General features: G+C 38.1%; 1 non-coding gene across 1 annotated transcript; it reads right to left on the bottom strand.

Moving 5' to 3' along the window:
• Window positions 1-544: 544 nt before the first annotated feature.
• On the bottom strand, window positions 545-651 carry LOC117998869. Its single transcript, XR_004676113.1, has one exon. It is a non-coding gene; the product is annotated as a U6 spliceosomal RNA (small nuclear RNA).
• Between the last annotated feature and the right edge of the window lie 7,398 nt (window positions 652-8,049).

Below are 8,049 nucleotides of genomic sequence, written 5' to 3'. Positions count from 1 at the left end.
AAGAAGGAGGTCTGGAGGGACGCCTGGGTGTCTCAGTCAGTTAAACGTCTGCCTTCAGCTCAGGTGATCCCAGGATTGAGTCCCGCATCGGGCCCCTCGCTCAGCAGGGAGTCTGCTTCTCCCTCTGACACTCCCCTCTCTGGTGCTTTCTCTCTCTCCCTCTCTCCCTCTCAAATAAATAATCTTCAAAAAAAAAAAAAAAAAGGAGGAGGAGGTCTGGGGAAAAACTGAGTGCCCCCCACCCCCCGGCCCCAGGTCCAGCCATGGCGCCAGCCTGAATCCATTATGCTTGATCCACCCAGGGCTGAGATGAGAAATTGAAATGCGGAGGTGTTTGGCCCATGAGCCTTGGTAGCCAAGCTGCTCTGTGGTTGAGCTGCTAGTATGTTTGGGGTCGTGAGTCCAGGCATTGAGAGTGTAGCTTTGTTGTTTTCGTTTCATTTTGTAATTAAGTTTAAAGATTCCAGCCTGAAAAGATTCAACTGAAAGAAAAGAAGGCAGGATTGAACTAAAGGGAGGCCAATGTGGTTTTGTTTTTGTTTTTGTTTTTATGGAACGCTTCATGAATTTGCGTGTCATCCTTGTGCAGGGGCCATGCTAATCTTCTCTGTATGGTTCCAATTTTAGTATATGTGCTGCCGAAGCGAGCACAGGGAGGCCAATGTTGATGGCGGTCAGAAGTCTGGAATAGATACAGGAGACAGGACTGACACATCCCAGCACTAGGTCTAGGCTTCCTTCATCACTCTCTGTGGGCCTCCTCCCCACTCCCAACCTCTCTAAGAACATCCAACCCTTTCTTTTTTTTTTTTTTAAAGATTTTATTTATTTATTTGACAGAGAGAGATAGCAAGAGCAGGAACACAAGCAGGGGGAGTGGGAGAGGGAGAAGCAGGCTTCCCGCTGAGCAGGGAGCCCGATGCGGGACTCGATCCTGGGACTCCAGGATCATGACCTGAGCCGAAGGCAGTCGCTTAACCGACTGAGCCACCCAGGCGCCCCATCCAACCCTTTCCTTAGGGACCCCTCTCACCTCAGGAAACTGCCAAGAATGAACCAGTTGCTCTTCAAGGGACACTTTCCCAACTGTAGGAAAATGTCTCCCAACTCCTAGCCTCTTCCTGTCCTCTGGATACTTGCCTGTCCTTCATTTATCCACAAGACAAATAATAGAAATAACATAGTGTAGCACATAAAAGCACGGATTTTAGAGTTGAACAGAAACTCAGTTCTACCACCTTCCAGCTAGAAGAACGTGGGAGAGTTACTGAACTGTGTTGAGCTTCAGTTTCCTTATCTATAAAATGGGAATGATAATACTTGCTTCAGGTAATGATTAATTGAGATATGTATAGAGGCATTTGGCGTGATGCCTGGCACTTATTAAGCACTCAGTAAGTTATTATTACTGATACTATTAAAATAAAACTTTAAACAACCTGTACTTACCTGGCTCACTGGCTTAAGTGACACCATCAATTCTTTTGTATAACATACTGACTTACACTCATGGCTCATCAAACCTTCATGGCTAGGATGCCGTGCACTTGCGCTCCCCCATTTGGTTGAATTGCATGCTTACCAAGAGTCATTTGTTTTTAACTCAGCCTGTTTATGCCAGCTGTGCATATTATTCTTATTATATAATTTAACTAAATGTTATATAAACCAATAAAATATGAGTACTAAACTAATGTTGCTGTTTGGAAAGACTGTAACAGCAAGTTGCTTAAAAATTTTATGAAATTATGTATTAGTGAGACAACTGAAAAAGAAGGGGAAAAATCATAAAAAAAAATCTAGGATTCTGCATTCAGATAGTTTCTCACATACTTTTCAGTTTCCAATCCATGTTAAAGAAATCAAAACTGAAAATGGCAATCAATGTATTCTGGGTATAGCTCATGCAAGAAAGATGTTGGTGAAATGCCAATCAGTACATCCATACACAAAGAAAGGTCTTGGCCCTACATCTAAAAATGAGAGTATATAGTCTTTTATTTGTTTTAACCTAAAAATAAAACATTTAAGGTATGGAGAGGCAAGGTGAGACATGATCCGAGACCTCAAGAAATGTATGGTTTAGAGAGGGAGACAGAAAAGTAAGTTGTTGATCATAGTAGATTATAATGAAGGGTAATAGAACAGAGGGAAGGGGATGCCTAATTTGGGCAACAGTGCAGAGGATTCCTGGAGGAGGTGGCTTCTGAGCTTGCTCTGTGCTCCCTCACATCTGTCGCTCAACTCCTTTAAAATCTTTCTGCAATATAAACCTGGGACTTGCCCTCCAGCTTTGCCCAAAGATTCCCTTATTTTCAGATCCCAGTATCAACAAAATCCCAAAGAATGTTAGAAGGGACATGGCTGCCCTGACAATAAGAACCCCATGGATCATAGAATGTGTTAGGGACTCATTATTTATTTATTTATTTATTTATTTATTTATTTATTTATTTAAGATTTCACTTATTTATTTGTCAGAGAGTGAGTGAGCGAGAGCACAAGCAGGGAGAGCGCAGGCAGAGGGAGAAGCAGGCTCCCCGCTGTCTGGGATCACAACCTGAGCCGAAGGCAGATGCCCAACCAACTGAGCCACCCAGATGTCCCATACACCCATACATGCATTTCTTTAGACCTTCTGTGATTCTACATATATTTTTAGCTATGCTCCATTTCCCAGGATGAGGTCTCTGAAGAGCTTGTGCAAAGAAATGCTCATTTTCTTTGATCATTTAAAAAAATTAACCTTTATGAGATAATTCATGTGCAGTTGCAAGAAATAATAGAATACTCTTTACCTAGTTTTGGCCAATGATAATATCTTACAAAACTATAGCACAGTATCACAACCAGGATATTGACATTGATACAGGGAAGATACAGGACGTCTCTATCACCACAAGGATCTCTCATGTTGCCCTTTTATAGCCACACCCACTTCCCTCCAGCCCTTACTCCTTCCCTAACCCCTGGCAACCACCAGTTTTTTCCCCCAATTAAATGATTTCATCATTTCAAGAATATTATACAAATGGAATCATACAGTATATAATCTTTGGGGATTGATTTTTTTTAAAACCCAACATAATTCTCTGGAGAGTAATCCAGGTTGTGATGTGTATCAGTAGCTCATTCCTTTTTATTGCTGAGTAGTATTCTGTAGTGTGAATGTACCACAACTTATTTCCCCATTTTCTAAATGTTTCATAATTTTATATTTATATTTGAATCTGTAATTCATTTTGAATTAATCTTTATATAAGGTGACTTAGTTCAAGGTTCTTTTTTTTTCTTTTTTAACCTATGTACTCCCACTTGCTCTAGCACCATTTGTTTTGAAAAAACTATCTTTCCTCCATTGAATTGCTTTTGCACCATTGTCAAAACTCAGTTGGGCAAAAAGATAAAAAAAAAAAAAAACTCAGTTGGGCATATTTGTGTGGTCTACTTCTGGATTCTCTATTCTGTTCCATTTGTTTTATTTTATTTTTATTTATTTATTTATTTTTTTAAAGATTTTATTTATTTGACAGAGAGACACAGCGAGAGAGGAACACAAGCAGGGGGAGGGGGAGAGGGAGAAGCAGGCTTCCCGCGGAGCAGGGAGCCCCATGCGGGGCTCGATCCCAGGACTCTGGGATCATGACCTGAGCGGAAGGCAGACGCTTAACGACTGAGCAACCCAGGCGCCCCTGTTCCATTTGTTTTAAAGATTTTTTTCTTTGAGAGAGAGAGAGAGATAGTGAGCGTGCACGTGCATAAGTTGGGGGAGGGGCAGAGGGAGAGAATCTTCAAGCAGACTCCCCAGTGTGGGACTTGATCTCACAACACATGATTGAGATCGTGACCTGAGCCAAAACCAAGAGTTGGACACTTAACCAACTGAGCCACCCGGGCAACCCTCTGTTCCATTGATCTACGTGTCTATATCTCTACCAATACCATATAGTTTGGATTATTGTAGCTATATATATAAAATAAGATTTGAAATTGCATAGATGCATTCTTCCCACTTTATTCTTTTTCAAAATGTTTTAGATATTCTAGCTCCTCTGCCTTTCCATACTACTTCAGAATAATCTTGTCTATATTTACCAAAAAAACTATCCTGCTGGGATTTTCATAAGAACTGTGTTAAACCTGTATATCAATTTGAGGAGAACTGACATCTTTACTACATTAAGTCTTCCAGTTTGTGAATATGATTTGTCTGTCCATTAAAAAGAGATTTTAAAATTTCTTTCATCAGCACTTTGTAGTTTTCAGCATACCATTCCTGCCCATATTTTGTTAGATTTATACCTGAGTATTTCATTTTATTTTTGAGCAATTATAAATGATATTTTATTTTTAATTTCAGTGGCCATATATGCATTGCTAAAATATAGAAATACAATTGATTTTTGTATATTTATTTTTATCCTTCAACTTTGCTAATTTCATGCATTAGTTCTAAAAGGTTTTTTGGGTTTTTTTGTTTTTTAAGATTCCTTGGGATTTCCTAAGTAGATAGTAATGTCTTCTTTTCTGACATGTATAGCTTTTATTTCCTTTTCTTGCCTTATTGCCCTGGCTAGAACCTCAAGCTCTATGTTGAATTGGAGTGGTGAGAGGGAACATTCTTGTGTTTTTCCTGGTCTTAGGGGGAAAACATTCAGTCTTTCACCACTAAGTGTAATGTTACCTCTAGGATTTTTATGGATGCTCTTTATCAAATTGAGGGAGTTCCCCTATATTCCTATTTTTCAGAGTTTTTGTTGTTGTTGTTCCCCTCCCTCCTTCCTCCTATTTTTCAGAGTTTTTATCATGAACTGGGTGTTGAATCCTGTCAAATGCTTTTTCTGCATCAACTAACACATTCATGCGATTGTTCTTTAGCTTGTGCATAAGGTAGAATGCATTGATTTTTAAATATTGAACAAGCCATTCATGACTGGAATAAACTCCAGTTGGTCATGATGTATAATTCTTTTTACATATTGCTGGATTTCTGGTTTGCTAGTATATATTTACAGAGGGAAAGAGAGTGGGGGGAGGGGCAGAGGGAGAGGGAGAGAGAGAATCTTAAGCAGGCTCCATGCCCAGTGTGGAGCCTGACACAGGGCCGGATCTCACGACCCTGAGATTATGACCTGAGCCAAAGTCAGGAGTCGGACACTTAACTGACTGAGCCACCCAGGTGCCCCTGCCTGGTTTGCTAGTATTTTGCTAAGGATTTTTGCACTTATATTCATGAAGAATATTGCTGTGTAGTTTTCTCTCTTTTTGGTACTGTCTTTGTCTGGTGATAGCCAGCTAATATTAACTTCATAAAATTAATTAGGAAGTGTTACCTCCTCTTCTATTTTCTGGAAGACATTGTGTAGCTCTGCTGTTCTTTTTTCTTTAAATATTTGGTAGAATTAGAATTCTCCAGTAAAACTGTCTGGGCCTGGAGATTTCCTTTATAAGAATTTAAAAATGATTAACTCAACTTTCTTAATAGAAAATTATTAAAATGATATATTTCACATTGGGTGAATTGTGGTAGTTTGTGTTTTTCAGCGTGTGTAGTTGTTCATACTATTCCCTTATCCAGTTGATGTTTGCAGGGTCTGTAGCCGTATTTCCTGTTTCACTCCTGAAACTGGTAATTTGTGTCTTCTCTCTTTTCTCTTTGTCAGTCTTGCTAAAGCCTTATCAATTGTATTTTTTTATTTTTTAAATTAAGTAGTCTCCATGCCCAATGTGGGGCTTGAACTCACAACCCTGAGATCAAAAGACACATGCTCTACCAACTGAGCCAGCCAGGAGCCCAAGACTTTGCCTCTTCTCTTTCTTTCTTTTTTTTTTTTTTTAAGATTTATTTATTTATTTGGGGGGCAGGGGCAGAGGGAGAAGGAGAGAGAATTTCAAGCAGACTGCACACTGAGTGCAGAGCCTGACATGGGGCTCAATCTCATGACGATGAGATCATGATCTGAGCTGAAATCAAGTCAGGCACTTAACTGACTGGGCCACCCAGGTGCCCTGACTTTTCTGCTTTTCTGATGCCTGACTTTAGTATATATATATTTCCTATCAGCACTGCTTTAACTGTGGCCCACAAATTTTGATATGTTGTATTTTCATTTTCACTGAGTTCAATGAATTTTTTAAAATTTCCCTTGAGACTTCCACTTTGACTCATGGATTATTTACAAGTGTGTTGTTTTGTTTCCAAGTGCCTGAAGAGTTTCTTGTTATCTTTACATTATAAATTCTTTAAAAAAATTTGTAGTCAATGAACACACCATGTATGATTTTAATTCTTTTAAATTTGTTGAGGTTTGTTTTATGGCCCAGGATATGGTCTACGTTGGTGATTGTCCCATATACACTTGAAAATAATATGCATTCTACTGTTGTTGGAGTGTTCTGTAAATGTCAGTCAGATCCTGTTGGTTGGTGGTGGTTTTGAGTTCTATCTAGTTGTCCTGTCAGTTACTGAGAGGGGGTTTTGAAGTTTTCAACTATAATTGTGTATTTGTCTCTTTCTCCTTTCAGTTCTATCAGTTTTTGTTCCACATATTGTGCAGTTCTGTTGCTTGATCCTACACAATTAGAATTGTATGTCTTCTTGATGAGTTGACCTATTAATCATTATATCATATCCCTCTCTGTCTCTGGTAATTTTATTTACTCTGAAGTCTACTTTATCTGATACTAATATGGTAAATGGACTGATATACATAAGGACTTCTGCTTTGTTTTGATAATATTTTCATGATCTATCTTTTTTCATCCTTTTGCTTTCCCTCTCTCTCCATCTCTCTCTCCCTACACACACACACACACACACGTGCGTGCATAGTTAGGTCATGATTTTTACTCATTGTGTATTTATGCCATTTACATTTAATGTAATTATTGATCTATTAGAGCCTAAGTCTGAACTTTTACGTTTTCTCTTTGTTCCCTACTTCATTTCCATTTCTTTTCCCTTTTTGTGTGTTACTGAAACATTTTTTAGAATTCTGCTTTTATTTCTCTATGGTATTTTTGAGTTTATCTCTTTTTTAAAATGGTTTCTTTAGGTATTACATTATATATGCAAAACCTACCACAGACTACTAGTGTCATCATTTTACTAGTTCGGGTGAAGTGTAAACATTTTACCTCATTTTACATCCCTTTACCTTTCCCCATTTTTAATATCTAAAATATTTCCTTTATATGCATCAGTGTTGTAATTTTTGTTTCAACAGTCAAATATAATTTAGAAAACTCAAGAGGAGTTACCATGTTTTTTCTTCCTTTTTGGTGTTTTAAGGTATCTTCTTTTATCAATTCCTTAGTGTTTGGAGAATTTTCTTTAGTCATTCTTTTAGAGTAGGTCTGCTAGTGACACATTCTCTTAGTTTTCCTTTATCTGACAATGTCTTGATTTTCCTTTCATTTCTGAAGGATATTTTCACTAGATATTCTGGGTTGACAGTTTTCTTTTAGCTCTCAAAAAAGTTGTGCCACTTCTTTCTTGTCTTTATGGTTTTTGATGAAAAATCCACTGTATTTGAATTGAGTTCCCCTCTAGGTAAGTTGTCATTTCTCATTACTTTCAAGGGTTTTCTTTGTCTTCAGTGTTTAGAATTTTGACTATGATGTGTCTTGGTGTGGACTTCTTTAAGTTTATCCTGTTTGGAATTCACCCAACTGCTTGAATCTGTAGGTTTACATATTTCGCCAAATTCAGGGGAGTTTCTGCAATTTTTGAATACTTGTTCAGCCCTACTCTCTATTCTCCCTCTGGAACTCCCATGATAAAAATGTTAGATCTTTCGTTATAGTCCTGTAGTCTATTTTCAGTATTTTTTCCCCCTCTTTGTTGTTCAGATTAGGCAATTTCTGTTTTATCTTCTAGTTTACTGATTCTTTTTTCTGTTCTCTCCATTCTGTTTTCAAGTCCATCCACTGAGGTCTTTAGTTCTGTTATGGTATCTTTGAATTCTAAAATTTCCATTTGGTTCTTTATATTTTTATTTCTTTTCTTTTCTTCTCTTTTTTGACAGAGAGACACACAGCGGGAGAGGG

This window comes from Mirounga leonina, unplaced genomic scaffold, assembly GCF_011800145.1.
Source record: "Mirounga leonina isolate KUSES-001 unplaced genomic scaffold, KU_Mleo_1.0 Mir_114, whole genome shotgun sequence".
In the NCBI taxonomy this organism is placed as follows: Eukaryota; Metazoa; Chordata; class Mammalia; order Carnivora; family Phocidae; genus Mirounga; species Mirounga leonina.
Note: the sequence above shows the minus strand (reverse complement) of the source record. Positions and strands in the feature narration are given on the sequence as shown.